General features: G+C 45.5%; 1 pseudogene; it reads right to left on the bottom strand.

The window, feature by feature from the left end:
- On the bottom strand, window positions 1-27,015 carry LOC115190892 (anoctamin-3-like; annotated as a pseudogene).
- Between the last annotated feature and the right edge of the window lie 309 nt (window positions 27,016-27,324).

Here is a 27,324-nt window from a genome sequence, read left to right on the forward strand (position 1 = left end):
GAGGACGGGGACAGAAGATGGGGACAGGGATAGAGGACAGGGACAGAGGACGGGGACAGAGAAGGATGGGGACAGAGCGAGATAAGAGGATGGGGACAGAAGATGGGGACAGGGATAGAGGACAGAGGATGGGGACAGAGGATGGGGACAGAGGAGGATGGTAGAAGGACCTCTGGTAACCGAAGAGGGCTTCTTTGGTATGCAGAAGGGAGAATGGGAGTGCTTATGTTGTGTGTATGTGTATATTTTGGTGTGTGTGTTGGTGTGTGTGTGTGTGTGTGTGTGTTGGTGTGTGTGTGTTGGTGTGTGTATGTGTATGTGTGTTGGTGTATTGGTGTGTGTGTATGAGAGAGTATGTTGGTGTGTATATTCAGTGTACTGTATATATGAGTGTATATGCTGTAGGTATGCAGACGAGGTACTGTATGTAGTACAGGGGGACGTAACATAACATGACCGACACTAAGGCCACTCGTAGTCATATCTCCTGCCGTTCTTCCTCTCCTTTTGCAGATGTTCCAGCTCTGCTTCATACATCATCTCCTGCATCAGGTACTTCTCCCTCCGCATGCGGTCGCACAGACTCTTGGGCATGTCTGGGATCAGGTACGCGATGAACGACTTGATGCCAAACACCAGGTGCTGAGGAGAGAAACGGAGGATGAAGAAATAACTTTGTTTGTCCATTGACATTTTTCAGATCACAGAAAATCAACACAGGCAAACATAAACTCCTTGAAGAGATTTACAGGGTAGGTGACACAGCATCTAGGAGGACCAGAGGACTGGTGAACCTCTATATCTCAGCAGTATGTGAAATATGCGCATATAGATAGAGAGATATAGAGGGATCGAGAGAGAGAGACAGAGAGAGAGACAGAGAGAGAGAGAGAGACAGAGAGACAGAGAGAGAGAGAGAGACAGAGAGACAGAGAGAGAGACAGAGAGAGAGAGACAGAGAGAGAGAGAGAGAGACAGACAGAGAGACAGAGAGAGAGAGCGAGAGAGACACAGAGAGAGACAGAGAGACAGAGAGAGAGAGAGAGAGAGAGAGAGAGAGACAGAGAGAGAGAGAGAGAGAGAGAGAGAGACAGAGAGACAGAGAGACAGAGAGACTAGAGAGAGAGAGAGAGAGAGAGAGAGGAGAGAGAGAGAGAGAGAGAGAGAGAGAGAGAGAGAGAGAGAGAGAGAGAGAGAGAGACAGAGAGACAGAGAGAGAGAGACAGAGAGAGAGAGAGAGAGAGAGACAGAGAGACAGAGAGAGAGAGAGAGAGAGAGACAGAGAGAGACAGAGAGACAGAGAGAGAGAGAGACAGAGAGAGGGATTTCTGACGTACCTCGAAGACTAGGATGAAGGCCAGGTGGGCAGACAGAACGTGCCAGACAGACAGACCAGGCTGACATACCTTGAAGTCTTGCAGCCAGGACGTGGCAGACAGACAGACAGGACGGACGGACAGACAGACAGACAGACAGACAGACAGACAGACAGACAGACAGACAGACAGACAGACAGACAGACAGACAGACAGACAGACAGACAGGAGCGTGGGTGTGCTGTCGTACCTCGAAGACGATGATGAAGGCTAGTCTTGCAGCCAGGACGTGCCAGAACTGCAGAGTGAAGTCGTATGGTACTGAACTCCAGGGAGAGGCTCTGTAGTCTCTGTACCTGCAGTATCTACTCTGCTCCTCGCTCACGTTCCAGCGCTCGCCCATGTCAAACACAGACAGACTGCTGTTCATGTAGCCTCGTAGACATCTGACAGGAAGAGAGACGAGGCTCAGTCAGAGCCGTGGACTACAAATAGAAAGTAGCCAGTTGTCTAAATCGAGCACATTTACAGAAATGAACATTGATCAATGTCCTGTCAAATAAGCCTACAGTAAAGTAAACTAATACTGACACATCGCCCTATAGAATGGCACATTAACATATTACAGTAAACTAATATTGGGACACACATCGCCCTATAGAATGGCACATTTACATATTACAGTAAACTAATACTGACACACATCACCCTATAGAATGGCACATTTACATATTACAGTAAACTAATACTGACACACATCACCCTATAGAATGGCACATTAACATATTACAGTAAACTAATACTGACACACATCGCCCTATAGAATGGCACATTAACATATTACAGTAAACTAATATTGGGACACACATCACCCTATAGAATGGCACATTTACATATTACAGTAAACTAATACTGACACACATCACCCTATAGAATGGCATATTAACATATTACAGTAAACTAATACTGACACACATCGCCCTATAGAATGGCATATTAACATATTACAGTAAACTAATATTGGGACACACATCACCCTATAGAATGGCACATTTACATATTACAGTAAACTAATACTGACACACATCGCCCTATAGAATGGCATATTAACATATTACAGTAAACTAATATTGGGACACACATCACCCTATAGAATGGTACATTTACATATTACAGTAAACTAATACTGACACACATCGCCCTATAGAATGGCACATTTACAGTAAACTAATACTGACACATCGCCCTATAGAATGGCACATTTACAGTAAACTAATACTGACACACATCACCCTATAGAATGGCACATTAACATATTACAGTAAACTAATATTGAGACACACATCGCCCTATAGAATGGCACATTTACAGTAAACTAATATTGGGACACACATCGCCCTATAGAATGGTACATTAACATATTACAGTAAACTAATACTGACACATCACCCTATAGAATGGTACATTTACATATTACAGTAAACTAATACTGACACACATCGCCCTATAGAATGGCACATTAACATATTACAGTAAACTAATACTGACACACATTGCCCTATAGAATGGCACATTTACAGTAAACTAATATTGAGACACACATCGCCCTATAGAATGGCACATTTACAGTAAACTAATACTGACACACATCGCCCTATAGAATGGCACATTAACATGTTACAGTAAACTAATACTGACACACATCGCCCTATAGAATGGCACATTTACAGTAAACTAATACTGACACATCACCCTATAGAATGGCACATTAACATATTACAGTAAACTAATATTGAGACACACATCGCCCTATAGAATGGCACATTAACATATTACAATAAACTAATACCGACACACATCACCCTATAGAATGGCACATTAACATATTACAGTAAACTAATACTGACACACATCGCCCTATAGAATGGCACATTAACATATTACAGTAAACTAATACTGACACACATCACCCTATAGAATGGCTCATTAACATGTTACAGTAAACTAATACTGACACACATCACCCTATAGAATGGCATATTAACATATTACAGTAAACTAATACTGACACATCACCCTATAGAATGGCACATTAACATATTACAGTAAACTAATACTGACACATCACCCTATAGAATGGCACATTAACATATTACAGTAAACTAATACTGACACATCACCCTATAGAATGGCACATTAACATATTACAGTAAACTAATACTGACACATCGCCCTATAGAATGGCACATTAACATATTACAGTAAACTAATACTGACACACATCGCCCTATAGAATGGCACATTTACAGTAAACTAATACTGACACACATCGCCCTATAGAATGGCACATTTACAGTAAACTAATACTGACACGCATCGCCCTATAGAATGGCACATATACAGTAAAATCGCCCCTATAGAATGGCACATTTACATATTACAGTAAACTAATACTGACACACATCACCCTATAGAATGGCACATTAACATATTACAGTAAACTAATACTGACACACATCGCCCTATAGAATGGCACATTTACAGTAAAATCGCCCTATAGAATGGCACATTTACACGTTACAGTAAACTAATACTGACACACATCACCCTATAGAATGGCACATTAACATGTTACAGTAAACTAATACTGACACACATCGCCCTATAGAATGGCACATTAACACGTTACAGTAAAGTAAAAGGCCTATTGTAACACAAGTCACCCCCCATAGACTAGAATGTTCTGCTTTATATGAAGAGACAAGACCGGACAGTAAACATTGATGACCAAAGCGGCAGTAGAGGATGGACCTACTCGTCCTGACGGTATCCCTTGTCCACACAGGGTCCGTATCTGAACGCGTAGACGAAGCGTGGGATGTAGTCGGAGGTGATGGCGATGACGAAGGCGTTGGTGATGACAGCCAACACGCCGATCCCCTCCAGGATACCATGCCAGATACCTGTCAGACAGGGAACAACAGCCTGTCAGACAGGGAACAACAGCCTGTCAGACAGGGAACAACAGCCTGTCAGACAGGGAACAACAGCCTGTCAGACAGGGAACAACAGGGAACAACAGGACAACAGCCTGTCAGACAGGGAACAACAGGGAACAACAGGATAACAGGGAACAACAGGATAACAGGGAACAACAGGATAACAGGGAACAACAGGATAACAGGGAACAACAGGACAACAGCCTGTCAGACAGGGAACAACAGGATAACAGGATAACAGGGAACAACAGGATAACAGGGAACAACAGGATAACAGGGAACAACAGGACAACAGCCTGTCAGACAGGGAACAACAGGGAACAACAGGATAACAGGGAACAACAGGATAACAGGGAACAACAGGATAACAGGGAACAACAGGATAACAGGGAACAACAGGATAACAGGGAACAACAGGATAACAGGGAACAACAGGATAACAGGGAACAACAGGACAACAGCCTGTCAGACAGGGAACAACAGGGAACAACAGGATAACAGGGAACAACAGGATAACAGGGAACAACAGGATAACAGGGAACAACAGGATAACAGCCTGTCAGACAGGGAACAACAGGACAACAGCCTGTCAGACAGGGAACAACAGGGAACAACAGGATAACAGGGAACAACAACACAGCTGGTCAGCAGAGAAACCAACTCAGAAAAAGGGCTCAAGAGCAAAACGGAAGGAAATGGCATTTCCTTCCTGGGGATTTGACTATGCTCCTACCTATGCTGATTTGTATGTGGGTTACATGGAGAAACAGTCTATTTTCAATCCTCTCAAAAATGTTTTCTTGCCTTACATTATTATTTGGAGACGGTATATTGATGATATTTTTGTTCTATGGAAGGGTGATGAAAAACAGCTCCAAGCATTCCATGCTTTTCTTAACTCCTGTTCTGAGCATCTGAGATTTACTCTGCAATCTGATACACGTCAAATCAGTTTCCTTGATCTTCTGATCTTACGTGAGGATAATGTTGTATACACTGATCTTTACAGGAAACCGACTGATCGTAACAGTTTGTTGAGGGCTGATAGTTGTCATCCGCTTCCCTTGAAAAACAGTTTTCCCTAAAGTCAATTCCGTCGATTCACAAAGAATTCGCAAAAAACGAATCAGATTTCCACAGAAATATGGCTGAGACGCAAAGAAAAAAATCAGAGGAGAGATGGTACAGAAATGGTCAGATTAATACTGCCGTTGAGAAAATTCAAAACAAAAAGGAGACATTTTAACATCTTGACCATGTTCTGTTATAATATCCACCCGGCACAGCCAGAAGAGGACTGGCCACCCCTCATAGCCTGGTTCCTCTCTAGGTTTCTTCCTAGGTTTTGGCCTTTATAGGGAGTTTTTCCTAGGGAGTTTTTCCCAGCCACCGTGCTTCTTTCACATGCATTGCTTGCTGTTTGGGGTTTTAGGCTGGGTTTCTGTACAGCACTTTGAGATATCAGCTGATGTACGAAGGGCTATATAAATACATTTGATTTGATTTGATTTGATGACCTTTTTCCAAGGTCAGTCTCGCAAAAATAAACATTCTAGCGTTCTAACTACCCGCTATTCAAAACGCTCTGAATAAATTTAGGGAATCGTTCACAAACATCGGCACATTCTAAGATCCGATGACAGTATCGTTAATGTGTTTTCGGACCTTCCCTTGGTCGTATTCTCGCAGGGCAGAAATCTCAGAGACCAACTGGTAAACTGTGATTTTACCACCCCAAGATATTCCTGAACAACGTCTATTTGCGCCTCCTACTGGATGGAAACTACAAGTGTAATGGCTGTGCTCAATGCAATGGCACTTATAATTGTAGATCCTTCAAACACCCCCAAACAGGGAAACAGATCCCAATCAAAGGTGTTATCACGTGCTCCACTAAGGCAGTTATTTATCTTATAACTGGTCCTTGTGGTAAAAAATGATGTGGGTAAAACAAAGCGTGAATTAAAAGTACGTATCTCAGAGCATCGTAGCACCATTAGGTGGTAAAACTCAACTTACCCAGTTGGGGCCCACTTTTTGGAAGCAAACCACTCGATTTCGTCTCTGCGTTATATTGGCATCGAACATGTCACCCTCCCTAGGAGAGGGGAACCTCGTCTCTACGTTATATCAGCATCACGTCACCCTCCCTAGGAGAGGGGAACCTCGTCTCTACGTTATATCAGCATCACGTCACCCTCCCTAGGAGAGGGGAACCTCGTCTCTACGTTATATCAGCATCGAACACGTCACCCTCCCTAGGAGAGGGGAACCTCGTCTCTACGTTATATCAGCATCGAACACGTCACCCTCCCTAGGAGAGGGGAACCTCGTCTCTACGTTATTTCAGCATCACGTCACCCTCCCTAGGAGAGAGGAACCTCGTCTCTACGTTATATCAGCATCACATCACCCTCCCTAGGAGAGGGGAACCTCGTCTCTATGTTATATCAGCATCGGACACGTCACCCTCCCTAGGAGAGGGGAACCTCGTCTCTACGTTATATCAGCATCGAACACGTCACCCTCCCTAGGAGAGGGGAACCTCGTCTCTACGTTATATCAGCATCACGTCACCCTCCCTAGGAGAGAGGAACCTCGTCTCTACGTTATATCAGCATCACGTCACCCTCCCTAGGAGAGGGGAACCTCGTCTCTACGTTATATTGGCATCGAACACCTCACCCTCCCTAGGAGAGGGGAACCTCGTCTCTACGTTATATCAGCATCACGTCACCCTCCCTAGGAGAGGGGAACCTCGTCTCTACGTTATATCAGCATCACGTCACCCTCCCTAGGAGAGAGGAACCTCGTCTCTACGTTATATCAGCATCACGTCACCCTCCCTAGGAGAGGGGAACCTCGTCTCTACGTTATATCAGCATCGAACACCTCACCCTCCCTAGGAGAGAGGAACCTCGTCTCTACGTTATATCAGCATCACGTCACCCTCCCTAGGAGAGGGGAACCTCGTCTCTACGTTATATCAGCATCGAACACGTCACCCTCCCTAGGAGAGGGGAACCTCGTCTCTACGTTATATTGGCATCGAACACCTCACCCTCCCTAGGAGAGGGGTGACCTTGATCATTTATGGTTAAAACGAGAGACTGATGGATCTTTAATTTAAAGACCATTGCTCCCCTTCGGTCTCAACATAGACTTGGATCTGAAGCCATTCTTGTGATTATTGTGATTTTGCGATTGTAAATGTTTGTAGGCTCATGTAGCCACATTGTATCTATGATCGTACGCTGTCCATTTATGTTGTTCGTAGGCTATTTTAATATATATGAGAATGAACCAATGATATCAGGCCACACCATGATTACAGACACCTGTGTGAGTCGTGTAACACCATATAAACGAGTCATCCTGCAGTGTTTGTCATTATACCCTGATGAAGACAGCTTGTCTGTCCAAACGTTGGACATGAAATATTTTTGCAAGCTCTCCTTTATTTTATAATTATTTTTTTAAGTGTTCCGCTCCGCTAGCCAGCACCTCACCCTAAATAGGTGTGCGTTTCTTTCGCCATCCCGACTTGGGATTTGAACCAGCAACCTTCCGATTGCAGGCCCGCCTCTCATTAGGCTACCTCTACTGGTTCAACAGAGTTTTCGTTATTACCGGTGATAATAAGCACAGACATTTAAAATAACACTGACCTATGTCTGTGGCTCTGGCAGGCATGGGTCTTCTCCACTGAGTGACAAACTTATAGGCATCCAGACGGATCTCTATGATGTTGTTGAGCAGAGCCAGGAGAGGAGCCAATGGGAACGCAGCTACGAAGATGGTGATGAAACCAAACTGGAGAACTGAGGAGGGAAAAAAAAGAGAAGGAGCGAGGAGGAGGAAGAAGAAGAAGGAAGTGGTTGTGGTCGGTTTTTGAATATCCTGTGGTGGGCCTCAGTAGAAGTCCTCTGTAGAACACAGTGACCTCAGTCAAAGGCGAACTGGATACAGGCACAATGTAACAGATTTAACCAACCACATTTTTATTGATAAAAAACCCCATCACAGAACCATAAAGGACCACATTGAAATAAGCGTTGTCCTCTGGGCTGTGTACTCTTTAACTGTAAATGATTATTATTTAAAACAGGGAAAACAGAGATCAAATGTCTTACCCATCTCCAGGTACTCATCCACCAGTCCGTGGGCATTCATGGGCTGCAGGTTCCAGTCTTTGTCCCACTGAGGAAGCTGTACTTTGTTCTCCACATTCTGTCCACCCTCCTGTCCTCTCCTTACTCTCTGTCCGCATTTTCCTGCGAGACCACCAGTTCTGAAGCAGACTAGCGAGAGAGAGAGAGAGAGAGCGAGAGAGAGGAGATAGCGAGAGAGGAGATAGCGAGAGAGACGAGAGAGCGAGAGAGCGAGAGAGGAGATAGCGAGAGAGAGAGAGGAGAGCGAGGAGAGAGCGAGAGCGAGAGGAAGGAGAGCGAGAGAGAGAGAGAGCGAGGAGGAGCGCGAGAGAGAGAGAGGAGAGGAGAGCGAGAGAGAGAGAGAGAGGAGAGAGAGAGAGAGAGAGAGGAGAGAGAGAGAGAGAGAGGAGAGGAGAGAGCGAGAGAGAGAGAGGAGAGAGCGAGAGAGAGGAGAGAGCGAGCGAGAGAGAGAGGAGAGAGAGAGAGCAAGAGAGAGAGGAGAGAGAGCGAGAGAGCGAGACAGCGAGATGAGAGCGAGAGAGGACGACGATCATCCTGTGAGACCACCAGTTCTGCAGTAAACACTGCACAATACAGTAAAACTTTAGCTAACTGTAAACTCAAACCCAATTGTCCCTGACGAAGCCCTGTAGGAACACTAAGCTGAACATGCACTGAGAAGGATTTGATGTGGGGTTTTTTTTTCAGCTGAACAAAATACTTTTCATGTGGTAATGAGAAGAGATGTACAGAAACACACAAACCCAGACACAACATTACCAAAGTCTGTTATGCTACGTTTACACAGGCAGAACAATTATGATATTTTCCCCTAATTGGTATTTTGACCAATCAGATAAGATTTTTGGCCAATAAATCGGTATCATTACGTTTAGGGGGGGGGATTCTGACTTAGAGGCGTTCAGTCATAATCCCACAGATGGTAGCTTCGCACCATTGGCTCCTCAGCCAAGCACAAACACTATGCCAGGACAGCAGAAACACTAGGCAAAACTTGTCAATAGGGGAGAGGTGTTGTGTCATGAGATGTTTTTTTTGAAACTAGGTTTGCAGTTCATTTAAGAAATATGAAAGGGAGTTGAACAGTAATCAAAGACTGCAGGACTTGCTTTTTGGCAAAGCAAAGCATCTCTTTATTAAGGACAGCCTCTCCCCATCTTTAGAGCCATTGAATCTATAAGTTTTGAATTTATATAAAATCCAATGCTCTTGGTTTTAGACATGTTCAGGACCAGTTTATTACTGGTCCCCCCCCCATTTCAAAACAGACTGCAACTCTTCAAATAAAATTGTATTGGTCACATACGCGTGACTAGAAGGTGTAATGCAAGTGTAGTGAAATGCTTGTGCTTCTAGCTCCGACAGTGCAGTAATATCTAACAAGTAATCTAACAAATTACACAACATACAGTTGAAGTAGGAAGTTTACATACAGCTTAGCCAAATACATTTAAACTCAGTTTTTTCACAATTCCTGACATTTAATCCTAGTAAAAAGTCCCTGTTTTAGGTTAGTTAGGATCACCACTTTATTTAAAAAATATGTACAATAATAGTAGAGAGAATGATTTATTTCAGCTTTTATTTCCTTCATCACATTCCAGTGGGTCAGAAGTTTACATACTCAATTAGTATTTGGTAGCATTGCCTTTAAATTGTTTAACTTAGGTCAAACGTTTCGGGTAGCCTTCCACAAGCTTCCCACAATAAGTTGGGTGAATTTTGGCCCATTCCTCCTGACAGAGCTGGTGTAACTGAGTCAGGTTTGTAGGCCTCCTTGCTCACACACGCTTTTTTCAGTTCTGCCCACACATTTTCTATAGGATTGAGGTCAGGGCTTTGTGATGGGCACTCCAATACCTTGACATCGATTTTGTGAAGTGCACCTGTCCCTCCTGCAGCAAAGCACCCCCACAACATGATGCTGCCACCCCCCGTGCTTCACGGTTGGGATGGTGTTCTTTGGCTTGCAAGCCTCCCCCTTTTTCCTCCAAACATAACGATGGTCATTATGGCCTAAAAGTTCTATATTTGTTTCATCAGACCAGAGGACATTTCTCCAAAAAGTACAATCTTTGTCCCCACGTGCAGTTGGAAACCGTAGTCTGGCTTTTTTTATGTCGGTTTTGGAGCAGTGGCTTCTTCCTTGCTGAGCGGCCCTTTCAGGTTATGTCGATATAGGACTCGTTTTACTGTGGATATAGATACTTTTGCACCCGTTTCCTCCAGTATCTGTACAAGGTCCTTGCTGTTGTTCTGGGATTGATTTGCACTTTCGCACCAAAGTACGTTCATCTCTAGGGTACAGAACGCATCTCCTTCCTGAGTGGTATGACGGCTGCATGGTCCCATGGTGTTAAGTTAGTATTGTGAATAACTACAATGTTGTTGATTCATCCTCAGTTATTTTCTATCACAGCCATTAAACTCTGTAACTGTTTTTAAAGTCACCATTGGCCTCATGGTGAAATCCCTGAGCAGTTTCCTTCCTCTCCGGCAACTGAGTTAGGAAGGACACCAGTATCTTTGTAGTGACTGGGTGTTTTGATACGCCATCCAAAGTGTCATTAATAACTTCACCATGCTTAAAGGGATATTCAATGTCTTCTTTTCTTTTTTTTTACCCATCTACCAAGAGGTGCCCTTCTTTGCGAGGCGTTGGAAAACCTCCCTGGTCTTTGTGGTTGAATCTGTGTGTCACAGTATCCAACGAAGGTGGCGCCTCTCCTCGGTCGGGGTGGCGCTCGGCGGTCGTCGTCGCCGGCCTATTGTCTGCCACTGATCTATGTTTCGTGTCTGTCATTAGTGGGGGGTTATTTAGTGTGTATTTTCAGTTTGGGTTCTCGTGCGGGATTGTTTATTGTCCACTCAGGACAGTTGTGTGTGTGGCCTGTTTCGCTGGCCTGTGTCAGCTTTATTGCCGGGCTGCGCCCCGTGCGCTTTTTACTCGTGTTTATTTTGGGAATGTGTTTTCCCTGGCGGACTTTATTAAGCGCCCTGTGCCTTTCGGCTATATTGTGTTTTTTTCCCGTTGCATTAAAACTCTGTTGCTCCGGCCCTCTGTCTCCTCTCTCGCCTGATTCCACTGGTCCTAGAATTCCGTGACACTGTGTTTGAAATTCACTGCTCGACTGATATTTGCAGATAATTGTATGTGAGGGCTACAGAGATAAGGTAGTCATTCAAAAATCATGTTAAACACTATTATAAGTTGCATGAGTCCATGCAAGTTATTAAGTGACTTGTTAAGCACATTTTAATCCTGAACTTAAGGCTTTCCATAACAAAGGGCTTGAATGCTTGTTGACTCAAGACACTGTTCAGCTTTCCTTTTTTAATTAATCTGTACAAATTATGAAAAACATAATTCCACTTTGACATTATGGGGTATTGTGTAGGTCATTGACATAAAATCTCAAATTAATCCATTGTAATTCAGGCTGTAACACAACCAAATGTAGAACAAGTCAAGGGGTGTAAACACTTTCTGACGGCCCTGTATCTGTCATGTTCAGGGACCCTTTTCATCTCAGAGAGTGAGAGGCAGACAGAGAGGGAGAGGGAGAGAGAGAGACAGACAGCGAGGGAAAGAAAGAGACAGACAGAGATGGAAAGACGGACAGAGATGGAAGAGACAGACAGAGATGGAAAGAGACAGACAGACAGGGAAAGAGACAGACAGACAGGACAGACAGACAGACAGACAGACAGACAGACAGACAGACAGACAGACAGACAGACAGACAGACAGACAGACAGACAGACAGACAGAGAGAGAGAGACAGACAGACAGACAGACAGACAGGGAAAGAGACAGACAGGGAAAGAGACAGAGGCAGGGAAAGAGACAGAGACAGGTAGAGCGACAGAGACAGGGAGAGAAAGGGAGAGCGACAGACAGAGAGGGAGAGCGAGAGACAGACAGAGAGCGGAGAGCGAGAGAGACAGAGTAGGAGAGAGAGAGAGAGAGCGACAGACAGAGAGAGAGAGAGACCGAGTGTGTGTGTGTGAGAGAGAGTAAATCCACGGTCCTTACGGATAACCCAGCTCCATGAAGTTGTTCCAGATCTGTTTTAGGACCATGATGACTCCCATTTGTAGACACAAATCAATCAGACAGCCACTGGGGTGGCACTGAAAATAAGAAACAATAAAAAATACAAAAATAGACTATTAATTACAGTACAAATCACTGAGTGAAAGAAAAACCACAAAAACAGTCATATCCACATTGTATGCGACTTATCGCAACTGAATAAAATAGAACAAAGTAAAACAATCCCAAAGTATTACATTAATATAAAACCTCTTTATAAAATCAGAGCGAGCTTCAATAATCACTTTTAATTGACTCAAACTCAAATTCAATGGGCGATGCATGCTACTCATTTCAAGCTAAATTTTAGTGTTTGTTTTTAGCACTGTGTTACAAACTATAATCGATTAGTTATGAAAGAGATTAACGGTGAAACTTTACGACAAAGGAATTATTACATGTTACGCAAAAGTTCAAAAATAATAAAAATGAATATGGCGTTGATTAATCACTATTGTGAGCCGTAAAATCTCCCCTCAAAGGGGGGATACCTAGTCAGTTGTACAGGGAAAGGGGGATACCTAGTCAGTTGTACAGGGAAAGGGGGGGATACCTAGTCAGTTGTACAGGGAAAGGGGGGGATACCTAGTCCAGTTGGAAAGGGGGGGATACCTAGTCAGTTGTACAGGGAAAGGGGGGATACCTAGTCAGTTGTACAGGGAAAGGGGGGATACCTAGTCAGTTGTACAGGGAAAGGGGGATACCTAGTCAGTTGTATAGGGAAAGGGGGATACCTAGTCAGTTGTACAGGGAAAGGGGGGATACCTAGTCAGTTGTATAGGGAAAGGGGGATACCTAGTCAGTTGTATAGGGAAAGGGGGATACCTAGTCAGTTGTACAGGGAAAGGGGGGAGGATACCTAGTCAGTTGTACAGGGAAAGGGGGGATACCTAGTCAGTTGTACAGGGAAAGGGGGATACCTAGTCAGTTGTACAGGGAAAGGGGGGGATACCTAGTCAGTTGTACAGGGAAAGGGGGGATACCTAGTCAGTTGTACAGGGAAAGGGGGGATACCTAGTCAGTTGTACAGGGAAAGGGGGATACCTCGTCAGTTGTACAGGGAAATTGGGGGGATACCTAGTCAGTTGTACAGGGAAAGGGGGGGGATACTAGTCAGTTGTAGAGGGAAGGGGGGGATACCTAGTCAGTTGTACAGGGAAAGGGGGGATACTAGTCAGTTGTAAAGGGGGATACCTAGTCAGTTGTACAGGGAAAGGGGGGATACCTAGTCAGTTTGTAAAGGGAAAGGGGGGGGATACCTAGTCAGTTGTATAGGGAAAGGGGGGATACCTAGTCAGTTGTTACAGGGGAAGGGGGGATATCTAGTCAGTTGTACAGCTGAATGAAAGGGGGGATATCTAGTCAGTTGTACAGGGAAAGGGGGGGATATGTAGTCAGTTGTACAGCTGAATGAAAGGGGGGGATATCTAGTCAGTTGTACAGGGGACAGGGGGACCAGAGACCTCTTCAGGGGGAACAGGGGGACCAGAGCCCTCTTCAGGGGAACAGGGGGACCAGAGGCCCTCTTCAGGGGAACAGGGGACCAGAGCCCTCTTCAGGGGAACAGGGGACCAGACGGGTGACCAGAGCCCTCTTCAGGGAACAGGGGGACCAGAGCCCTCTTCAGGGGAACAGGGGGACCAGAGCCCTCTTCAGGGGAACAGGGGGACCAGAGCCCTCTTCAGGGGAACAGGGGGCCAGAGCCCTCTTCAGGGGAACAGGGGGACCAGAGCCCTCTTCAGGGGGAACAGGGGGACCAGAGCTCTCTTCAGGGGAACAGGGGGACCAGAGCCCTCTTCAGGGGAACAGGGGGACCAGACAGGGTGACCAGACCATGGTCTAGCTGCTGGACCTCTGCTTCCTGACTCCACTCACCTCCTCCAGTCTCCATCTATTGAATAGTTTGTTATATTTCCCTGGTCTGCCCGGCGAACCTAAACACAGTCAGAGTGAAGGTATTAGCTTCAGTTTAATTCTCAGGACAGTTCAACACAGTATTAACTGTGACCTGGGGTGGAGGGGGAATTGAAACTTGCACAGAACCTTACTCACACAGGCAAATTATTTGGTGAATCAACTATTTCGGGGAATCTGAGGAATCATGAAATTGTAAAAAAAAAATAATTGAAAAGAGAACCTGCAATTGAAAAGAAAGAGCCTGTAGAACTTCTGCTGTTATATTTACTGAGGGGCGGCTTCCATAAACCCATCTGTTACGACATTTATTAAGGTGACCTTCAATAGTTACCTTCCAAGGAAGAAAGCGATGTAGAACGTAGAGCTGTTCAAGTTTACAAACTGGAAGAGAAACATCTTGAGCGCAAAACTGTTCTCCCATTCTGACTCAGTCCGCGGGTGTTCTACAGAGAGGAGGGGGAGAGAGAGAGGGAGGGGGGAGAGAGGGAGGGGGAGAGAGAGAGAGGGAGAGAGAGAGGGAGGGAGAGAGAGAGGGGAGAGAGAGAGAGGAGAGGGAGGGAGGGAAAGCGAACGAGGGGGGGAGAGAGAGAGAGCGGGAGGGAGGGGGAGCGAACAAGTGGGAAGGGGGGGAGGAGAGGGGAAGAGAGAGAGAGAGAGAGAGAGAGAGGGAGGGAGGGGGAGAGAACAAGGGGGGAAGAGAGAGGGGGAAGAGAGAGAGAGGGAGGGGGAGTGAAAGAGGGGGGAAGAGAAAGAGAGGGGAAGAGAGGGAGAGAGGGAGGGAGGGAGCGAACAAGGGGAAGAGAGAGAGGGGAAGAGAGAGGAGAGGGCGAGCGAACGGGAGGGGAGAGAGAGAGAGGGAGGGAGGGGGAGAGAACGAGGGGGGAAGAGAGGGGAAGAGAGAGAGAGAGAGAGAGAGAGGGAGGGAGGAGGGAGGGGAGAGAGGGAGGAGGGAGAGAGAGAGAGGGGGAAAGAGAGAGGAGAGAGGGAGAGGGGGGGGAGAGAGAGAAAAGAGGGAGAGAGGGAGAAGAGGAAGAGAGAGAGAGAGAGAGAGAGGGAGGGGAGAGAGAGAGAGGAAGAGAGGGAGGAGGGGGAAGAGGGAGAGAAGGAGAGAGAGAGAGAGGGAGAGAAGAGAGAGGGAGAGAGGAGAGAGAGAGAGAGAAGGAGAGAGAGAGGGAGAGAGAGAAGAGGAAGAGAGAGGGAGAGAGAGAGAGAGGAGAGAGAGAGGGAGGGAGGGAGAGAGAAGGAGAGAGGAGGGGAGGAGAGAGAGAGAAGAGAGGGAGGGAGGGGAGAGAGAGAGATGACAGAAGGTGACATGTACCTCTGAAGCTGTTAATGAAGCAACATACGTGTTCGTTAACGAGGGTTCTGCTCACCTAAATTGGTGAGAAGGTAAGCCACCTTTTCATAGACCTGCAGAGAGAATAACAAAGCTGTTCTGAGACAGATACCCATCACATTACAGATACCCATCACATTACAGATACCCACCACATTACAGATACCCACCCAGATACCCACCCAGATACCATCCCATTACAGATACCCATCACATTACAGATACCCACCCAGATACCCATCACATTACAGATACCCACCCAGATACCCATTACATTATAGATACCCATCACATTACAGATACCCATCACATTACAGATACCCACCCAGATACCATCACATTACAGATACCCACCCAGATACCCATCACATTACAGATACCCACCCAGATACCCATCACATTACAGATACCCATCACATTACGATACCCACCCAGATACCCATCACATTACAGATACCCATCACATTACAGATACCCATCACATTACAGATACCCACCCAGATACCCATTACATATAGATACCCACCCAGATACCCATTACATTATAGATACCCACCCAGATACCCATCACATTACAGATACCCACCCAGATACCCATCACATTATAGATACCCACCCAGATACCCATCACATTACAGATACCCACCCAGATACCATCACATTACAGATACCATCACATTACAGATACCCACCCCAGATACCCATCACATTACAGATACCCACCCAGATACCCACCACATTACAGATACCCATCACATTACAGATACCCACCCAGATACCCATTACATTATAGATACCCCACCCAGATACCCATTACATATAGATACCCACCCAGATACCCATCACATTACAGATACCCACCCAGATACCCATCACATTACAGATACCCACCCAGATACCCATCATATTATAGATACCCACCCAGATACCCATCCCATTACAGATACCCATCACATTACAGATACCCACCCAGATACCATCACATTACAGATACCCATCACATTACAGATACCCACCCAGATACCCATCACATTACAGATACCCACCCAGATACCCACCACATTACAGATACCCATCACATTACAAATACCCACCCAGATACCCACCACATTACAGATACCCACCCAGATACCCATCGCATTACAGGTACCCATCACATTACAGATACCCATCACATTACAGATACCCATCACGTTACAGATACCCACCCAGATACCATCACATTACAGATACTCACCCAGATACCCATCACATTACAGATACCCACCCAGATACCCATCACATTACAGATACCCACCCAGATACCCATCACATTACAGATACCCATCACATTACAGATACCCATCACATTACAGATACCCACCCAGATACCATCACATTACAGATACCCATCACTTTACAGACACCCATCACATTACAGATACCCACCCAGATACCATCACATTACAGATACCCACCCAGATACCCATCACATTACAGATACCCACCCAGATACCCATCACATTACAGATACCCATCACATTACAGATACCCATCACATTACAGATACCCACCCAGATACCCATCACATTACAGATACCCCCCAGATACCATCACATTACAGATACCCACCCAGATACCCATCACATTACAGATACCCATCACATTACAGATGCCCACATTACAGATACCCACCCAGATACCATCACATTACAGATACCCATCACATTACAGATACCCACCCAGATACCATCACATTACAGATACCCATCACATTATAGATACCCCCCAGATACCCATCACATTACAGATACCCAACCAGATACCCATCACATTACAGATACCCATCACATTACAGATACCCACCCAGATACCAATCACATTACAGATACTCAACCAGATACCCATCACATTAAAGATACCCACCCAGATAACCCATCACCTTACGATACCCACCCAGATACCCATCACATTCAGATACCCACCCAGATACCCACCACATTACAGATACCCACCCAGATACCCACCACATTACAGATACCCACCCAGATACCCACCCACATACAGATACCACCCAGATACCCATCACATTACAGATACCCACCCAGATACCCACCACAGTACAGATACCCATCACATTACAGATACCCACCCAGATTACCCATCACATTACAGATACCCATCACATTACAGATGCCCACCCAGATACCCATCACATTACAGATACCCACCCAGATACCCATCACATTACAGATACCCACCCCAGATACCCACCCAGATACCCATCACATCTACAGATACCCCCCAGATACCCACCCAGATACCCATCACATTACAGATACCCACCCATACCCATCACATTCACAGACACGGTGATCAGAAAGTTACAATTTGCCTGTTGATCAATATGCAACATGATCCCGTGGATCAGTATGCACATTACCCCGTGGATTAATACGCAACATTACCCCGTGGATCAATATGCAACATTACCCGTGGATCAATATGCAACATTATCCTGTGGATCCATATGCAACAATCCCGTGGATCAATATGCAACATTATCCCGTGGATCAATGTGCAACATTATCCTGTGGATCAATGCAACATTATCCCGTGGATTAATATGCAACATTACCCCGTGGATCAATATGCAACATTACCCCGTGGATCAATATGCAACATTATCCCGTGGATCAATATGCAACATTATCCCTGGATCATTATGCAACATTATCCCTGGATCATTATGCAACATTATCCCGTGGATCAATATGCAACATTATCCCGTGGATCATATGCAACATTATCCTGTGGATCAATATGCAACATTACCCCGTGGATCAATATGCAACATTATCCTGTGGATCAATATGCAACATTATCCCGTGGATCAATGCAACATTATCCTGTGGATCAATATGCAACATTATCCCGTGGATCCATACGCAACATTATCCCGTGGATCAATACGCAACATTACCCTGTGGATCAATACGGAACATTATCCCATGGATCAATGCGCAACATTATCCCATAGATCAATATGCAACATTATCCAGTGGATCAATACGCAACATTATCCCGTAGATCAATATGCAACATTATCCTGTGGATCAATACGCAACATTATCCCATGGATCAATACGCAACATTATCCCATGGCTCAATATGCAACATTATCCCGTGGATTAATATGCAACATTATCCCGTGGATCAATACGCAACATTATCCCGTGGATCAATACGCAACAATACCCCGTGGATCAATACACAACATTATCCCGTGGATCAATACGCAACATTATCCCGCGGATCAATACACAACATTATCCCGTGGATCAATACGCAACATTATCCCGTGGATCAATACGCAACATTATCCCGTGGATCAATACGCAACATTATCCCGTAGATCAATACGCAGCATTATCCTGCAGATTAATACGCAACATTACCCCGTGGATCAATACACAACATTATCCTGTACGACTGTGGATGAGGTGGCTTGGCTTAACGGTTTGGGAAGACATCCATCACATTGAGGGACATGATGATCATGAAGTTGATACAGACTCTGGTGTCAGAGGGTTATAGGGTCAGAACCCACCACATTCAGAGACATGATGATCATGAAGTTGATACAGACTCTGGTGTCAGAGGGTTATAGGGTCAGAACCCACCACATTCAGAGACATGATGATCATGAAGTTGATACAGACTCTGGTTCCAGAGGGTTATAAGGTCAGAACCCACCACATTCAGAGACATGATGATGAAGTTGATACAGACTCTGAACGTGGGGGTTCTGACCCTATAAACCCTCTGGAACCAGAGACATAATGATCATGAAGTTAATACAGACTCTGGTTCCTGAGGGTTATAGGGCCAGAACCCAACCACATTCAGAGACATGATGATCATGAAGTTGATACAGACTCTGGTTCCAGAGGGTTTATAGGGTCAGAACTCACCACATTCAGAGACATGATGATCATGAAGTTGATACAGACTCTGGTGTCAGAGGGTTATAGGGTCAGAAACCCACCACATTCAGAGACATGATGATCATGAAGTTGATACAGACTCTGGTGTCAGAGGGTTATTGGGTCAGAAACCCACCACATTCAGAGACATGATGATCATGAAGTTGATACAGACTCTGGTTCCAGAGGGTTATAAGGTCAGAACCCACCACATTCAGAGACATGATGATCATGAAGTTGATACAGACTCTGAACGTGGTGGGTTCTGACCCTATAACCCTCTGGAACCAGAGACATGATGATCATGAAGTTGATACAGACTCTGGTTCCAGAGGGTTATAGGGTCAGAACCCACCACATTCAGAGTACATGATGATCATGAAGTTGATACAGACTCTGGGTTCCAGAGGGTTCTGGGTCAGAACCCACCACATTCAGAGACATGATGATCATGAAGTTGATAGTACTCTGGTGTCAGAGGGTTATTGCGGTCAGAACCCACCACATTCAGAGACATGATGATCATGCAAGTTGATACAGACTCCGGTGCCAAGAGGTGGCAAACTGCCAGTCTTCTTGACAAACTCCCCAGTCGATCGATGCAAACTTCTCCATGGCGATCAGTCGAAACACCACCACCGCAAACACGCTGTCAGGACCAGAGAAATCTGGAGAGGAGACAAGCACATAAAACACACACACAGACCAACCACACACACAGACACACCACAGATAGAACGTGGAGGCGGGCGAGAGACAGAAGAAATAGGCAGCAGAACTAGACTACTATGAAGCTGTCAGTTTGTGGGTAATATATCTGGTGGGTTGGGAATGTGTCAGTTTTGTGGGCATTACATCCTGGCTGTGTCTGGGAATGTGTCCGTTTTGTGGGTAATACATCCTGGCTGGGTCTGGGAATGTGTCCGTTTTGTGGGTAATACATCCTGGCTGGGTCTGGGAATGTGTCCGTTTTGTGGGTAATACATCCTGCTGGTTCTGGGAACGTCGTCAGTTTGTGGGTAATACATCCTGGCTGGGTCTGGGAATGTGTCAGTTTTGTGTGTAATACATCCTGGCTGGGTCTGGGAATGTGTCAGTGTTTGTGGGTAATACATCCTGGCTGGGTCTGGGAATGTGTGTTTACAATGTCTAGAGACTCTATGGGAGCAACGTTATTAAACAACAATGACTCTATACACGTTCCTATTGTAGTTGAGTGATGAGCAACAATAACAAACAATATCACAACAACAGAGAGCAGAGTCACTGTTTCCAAGGAGTGGCTGTTGTATTGATGGATTCCCTCCACCAGGGGGTGGTAGTAGGCTGCTAGAAAACTCATCACTCCAGTCGGTAGAAAACTGTGTTCCAGGGTTTGGGGGGGGGGGGGGAGTCACCGTTCCTTTTCAATTCAGTCAATTTAGAAAGTAAACCGAAATTCCATTTCGATTTTCAATTAAAACATTTCAGTGTACTTCTAGAATGTACTGAATTGAAATGGAATTGACCCCAAACCCTACAGTATGTACACACTGAGGATCGATCCAGAGTAAAATCGTTTTTTAATTTGTGCGATGGAAGGTCTTACCTGTGAAGGAGATCCCAGACACAAACAGAAAGACACAGACCAACGGTACAGCCTGATAAGTCATGTGATGACAAGGTTCTTACCATGAAGAAGATGCCAGACACAGAGACCATGAGTCTGCTGAGTTTGTCAGTGAAGGGCTGGAAAGGCTCCTGGCTTGCCAGAGATATGGTTTACTCTCTCTACTCTGGAGTACTTGGCTTCGAACTGGGGCCGCAGATTCTCCTGGGACAAACACACATACAGTATATCATTCAATTACGTCTGATATTTCTGACTGGCTCAATCAAAAGATACCTCCCTCCACACGTAGCTTGACTGTATGTCCGGCACGGTCCCGCAGCCGGACACTTTCTCATGGCTTTTGGGGGAAACGCTGTAGGAATGCTCAACCGGGTCGCGTTATTCAGCCAACAGAAACTTTCAACCGCTTTCTCCCCATTAAGCGAGTCGGAGGCCGAAACTTCCTGGTCTCTACTCCTCCCGTTGTGGGGTCTGAGACGCCGAAGCCTCTCACCATTAGCTCTGACAAATTGAAAACCCTAGTCATTGGCGACTCCATTACCCGCAGTATTAGATTTCAAACGAATCACCCCGATCATACACTGTTTACCAGGGGGCAGGGCTACCGACGTTAAGGCTAATCTAAAGACGGTGCTGGCTAAAGCTAAAACTGGCGAGTGTAGAGAGTAGGGATTTGTTATCCACGTTGGCACCAACGATGTTAGGATGAAACAGTCAGAGGTCACCAAGCGCAACATAGCTTCAGCGTGTAAATCAGCTAGAAAGATGTGTCGGCATCGATTAATTGTCTCTGGCCCCCTCCCAGTTAGGGGGAGTGATGAGCTCTACAGCAGAGTCTCACAACTCAATCGCTGATTGAAAACTGTGTCCTGCCCCTCCCAAAAGATAGAATTTGTAGATAATTGGCCCTCTTTCTGGGACTCACCCACAAACAGGACCAAGCCTGGCCTGTTGAGGAGTGACAGACTCCATCCTAGCTGGAGGGGTGCTCTCATCTTATCTACGAACATAGACAGGGCTCTAACTCCCCTAGCTCCACAATGAAATAGGGTGCAGGCCAGGCAGCAGCCTGTTAGTCAGCCTGCCAGCTTAGTGGAGTCTGCCACTAGCACAGTCAGTGTAGTCAGCCCAGCTATCCCCATTGAGACCGTGTCTGTGCCTCGATCTGGGTTGGGCAAAATTAAAGATGGCGGTGTTCGCTTTAGCAATCTCACTAGTATAAAGACCTCCTCCATTCCTGCCATTATTGAAAGAGATTGTGATACCTCACATCTCAAAATTGGGTTACTTAATGTTAGATCCCTCACTTCCAAGGCAGTTATAGTCAATGAACTAATCACTGATCATAATCTTGATGTCACTGGCCTGACTGAAACATGGCTTAAGCCTGATGAATTTACTTTGTTAAATGAACCCCCTGGTTACACTAGTGACCATACCCCCGTGCATCCGGCAAAGGCGGAGGTGTTGCTAACATTTATGATAGCAAATTTCAATTTACAAAAAAAAAAACAATGACGTTTTCGTCTTTTGAACTTCTAGTCATGAAATCTATGCAGCCTACTCAATCACTTTTTATAGCCACTGTTTACAGGCCTCCTGGGTCATATGCAGTGTTCCTCACTGAGTTCCCTGAATTCCTATCGGATCTTGTAGTCATGGCAGATAATATTCCAATTTTTGGTGACTTTAACATTCACATGGAAAAGTCCACAGACCCACTCCAAAAGGCTTTCGGAGCCATCATCGACTCAGTGAGTTTTGTCCAACATGTCTCTGGACCTACTCACTGCCACAGTCATACTCTGGACCTAGTTTTGTCCCATGGAATAAATGTTGTGGATCTTAATGTTTTTCCTCATAAACCTGGATTATCGGACCACCATTTTATTGCGTTTGCAACAAATAACCTGCTCAGACCCCAACCAAGGAGCATTAAAAGTCGTGCTATAAATTCTCAGACAACCCAAAGATTCCTTGATGCCCTTCCAGACTCCCTCTGCCTACCCAAGGACGTCAGAGGACAAAAATCAGTTAACCCCCAAACCGAGGAACTCAATTTAACCTTGCGCAATACCCTAGATGCAGTTGCACCACTAAAAACTAAAAACATCTGTCATAAGAAACTAGCTCCCTGGTATACAGAAAATACACGAGCTCTGAAGCAAGCTTCCAGAAAATTGGAACGGAAACGGCGCCACACCAAACTGAAAGTCTTCTGACTAGCTTGGAAAGACAGTACCGTGCAGTATCGAAGAGCCCTCACTGCTGCTTGATCATCCTATTTTTCCAACTTAACTGAGGAAAATAAGAACAATCCAAAATTTCTTTTTTTACTGTCGCAATGCTAACTAAAAAGCAGCATTCGCAAATGGAGGATGGCTTTCACTTCACTTAATAAATGTATGAACTTCTTTGAGGAAAAGATCATAATCATTAGAAAGCAAATTACAGACTCCTCTTTAAATCTGCGTATTCCTCCAAAGCTCCATTGTCCTGAGTCTGCACAACTCTGCCAGGACCTAGGATCAAGGGAGATACTAAAGTGTTTTAGTACTATATCTCTTGACACAATGATGAAAATAATCATGGCCTCTAAACCCTCAAGCTGCATACTGGACCCTATTCCAACTAAACTACTGAAAGAGCTGCTTCCTGTGCTCGGCCCTCCTATGTTGAACATAATAAACGGCTCTCTATCCACCGGATGTGTACCGAGCTCACTAAAAGTGGCAGTAATAAAGCCTCTCTTGAAAAAGCCGAATCGACCCAGAAATTATTTAAAAAACGAATCGGCCTATATCGAATCTTCCATTCCTCTCAACATTTTTTGAAAAAGCTGTTGCCCAGCAATTCACTGCCTTCCTGAAGACAAACAATGTATACGAAATGCTTCAGTCTGGTTTTAGATCCCATCATAGCACTGAGACTGCACTTGTGAAGGTGGTAAATTACCTTTTAATGACGTCAGACCGAGGTTCTGCATCTGTCCTCGTGCTCCTAGATCTTAGTGCTGCTTTTGATACCATCGATCACCACATTCGGAGAGATTGGAAACCCAAATTGGTCTACATGGACAAGTTCTGGCCTGGTTTAGATCTTATCTGTCGGAAAGATATCAGTTTGTCTCTGTGAATGGTTTGTCCTCTGACAAATCAATTGTAAATTTCGGTGTTCCTCAAGGTTCCGTTTTAGGACCACAATTGTTTTCACAAAAAATGTTACCTCTTGGGGATGTCATTCAAAAACATAATGTTAAATTTCACTGCTATGCGGACGACACACAGCTGTACATTTCAATGAAACATGGTGAAGCCCCAAAATTGCCCTCGCTAGAAGCCTGTGTTTCAGACATAAAGAAGTGGATGGCTGCAAACTTTCTACTTTTAAACTCGGACAAAACAGAGATGCTTGTTCTAGGTCCCAAGAAACAAAGAGATCTTCTGTTGAATCTGACAATTAATCTGGATGGTTGTACAGTCGTCTCAAATAAAACTGTGAAGGACCTCGGCGTTACTCTGGACCCTGATCTCTCTTTTGAAGAACATATCAAGACTGTTTCAAGGACAGCTTTTTTCCATCTACGTAACATTGCAAAAATCAGAAACTTTCTGTCCAAAAATGATGCAGAAAAATTTATCCATGCTTTTGTTACTTCTAGGCTGGACTACTGCAATGCTCTACTTTCCGGCTACCCGGATAAAGCACTAAACAAACTTCAGTTAGTGCTAAATACGGCTGCTAGAATCCTGACTAGAACCAAAAAATTTGATCATATTACTCTGCTAGCCTCCCTACACTGGCTTCCTGTAAAGGCAAGGGCTGATTTCAAGGTTTTATTGCTAACCTACAAAGCATTACATGGGCTTGCTCCTACCTATCTTTCCGATTTGGTCCTATAGTACATACCTACACGTACGCTACGGTCACAAGACGCAGGCCTCCTAATTGTCCCTAGAATTTCTAAGCAAACGGCTGGAGGTAGGGCTTTCTCCTATAGAGCTCCATTTTTTATGGAATGGTCTGCCTACCCATGTGAGAGACGAAGACTCAGTCTCAACCTTTAAGTCTTTACTGAAGACTTATCTCTTCAGTAGGTCCTATGATTAAGTATAGTCTGGCCTAGGAGTGTGAAGGTGAATGGAAAGGCTGGAGCAACAAACCGCCCATGCTGTCTCTGCCTTGCCGGTTCCCCTCTCTCCACTGGGATTCTCTGCCTCTAACCCTATTACAGGGGCTGAGTCACTGGCTTACTGGCGTTCTTACATGCCGTCCATGGGAGGCGTGCGTCACTTGAGTGGGTTGAGTCACTGACGTGGTCTTTCCTGTCTGGGTTGGTGCCCCCCCCCCCCCCCTTGGGTTGTGCCGTGGCGGTGAGATCTTTGTGGGCTATACTCGGCCTTGTCTTAGGACGGTAAGTTGGTGGTTGGAGACATCCCTCTAGTGGTGTGGGGGCTGTGCTTTGGCAAAGTGGGTGGGGTTATATCCTGCCTGTTTGGCCCTGTCCGGGGGTATCATCGGATGGGGCCACAGTGTCTTCTGATCCCTCCTGTCTCAGCCTCCAGTGTTTATGCTGCAGTAGTTTATGTTTCGGGGGGCTAGGGTCAGTCTGTTACATCTGGAGTATTTCTCTTGTCTTATCCGGTGTCCTGTGTGAATTTAAATATGCTCTCTCTAATTCTCTCTTTCTCTCTCTTCTTTCTTTCTCTCTCAGGACCTGAGCCCTAGGACCATGCCTCAGGACTACCTGGCATGATGACTACTTGCTGTCCCCAGTCCACCTGGCCGTGCTGCTGCTCCAGTTTCAACTGTTCTGCCTGCGGCTATGGAACCCTGACCTGTTCACCGGACGTGCTTGTTGCACCCTCGACAACTACTATGATTATTATTTGACCATGCTGGTCATTTATGAACATTTTAACATCTTGACCATGTTCTGTTAGAATATCCACCCGGCACAGCCAGAAGAGGACTGGCCACCCCTCATAGCCTGGTTCCTCTCTAGGTTTCTTCCTAGGTTTTTGGCCTGTCTAGGGAGTTTTTCCTAGGGAGTTTTTCCTAGCCACCGTGCTTCTTTCACATGCATTGCTTGCTGTTTGGGGTTTTAGGCTGGGTTTCTGTACAGCACTTTGAGATATCAGCTGATGTACGAAGGGCTATATAAATACATTTGATTTGATAAGAAACATTGAAATAGTTGAATATGATGTGAAAAATCATATCAAATAACCAGATATTGCTGAATGAGAAAATGACTGAGCACTAGCGTACATACACGTAGATATCTCTGACGTTATTTCACATGAATAAACCAGAATAAACCAGATATTTCTGTCTGGACCAACCTCTTCCTCCTCCCAGTCAATAAGGTCCCAGTCATACGTCAGCTCTGCCCTCCTCCTCTTCCAGAACTCCAGGAACACCGTGGCTACAGGGACAACATTCCAACAGAACACGGAACACGGAGGGAATCGATCAACCTTCATGGAATGACTTTAGTGATTTATTCCAGTAGCCTGAATTCCTAAACCTGTTTTGCTAATATTCCACTCCTTGACATGTCATGTTTGGCATGACGATTGGCAAGGAGTGGAACGATAGCTCTTGGGGGTGCCTGACGTCTCTTGGGGGTGTCTGACAGCACTTGGGGGTGTCTGACAGCTCTTGGGGGTGTCTGACAGCTCTTGGGGGTGCCTGATGTCTCTTGGGGGTGCCTGATGTCTCTTGGGGGTGTCTGACAGCACTTGGGGGTGTCTGACAGCACTTGGGGGTGTCTGACAGCTCTTGGGGTGTCTGACAGCTCTTGGGGGTGTTTGACAGCTCTTGGGGGTGCCTGACAGCTCTTGGGGGTGTCTGACAGCACTTGGGGGTGTCTGACAGCTCTTCGGGGTGTCTGACAGCTCTTCGGGGT

Source organism: Salmo trutta, unplaced genomic scaffold (genome assembly GCF_901001165.1).
Source record: "Salmo trutta unplaced genomic scaffold, fSalTru1.1, whole genome shotgun sequence".
Taxonomy (NCBI): Eukaryota; Metazoa; Chordata; class Actinopteri; order Salmoniformes; family Salmonidae; genus Salmo; species Salmo trutta.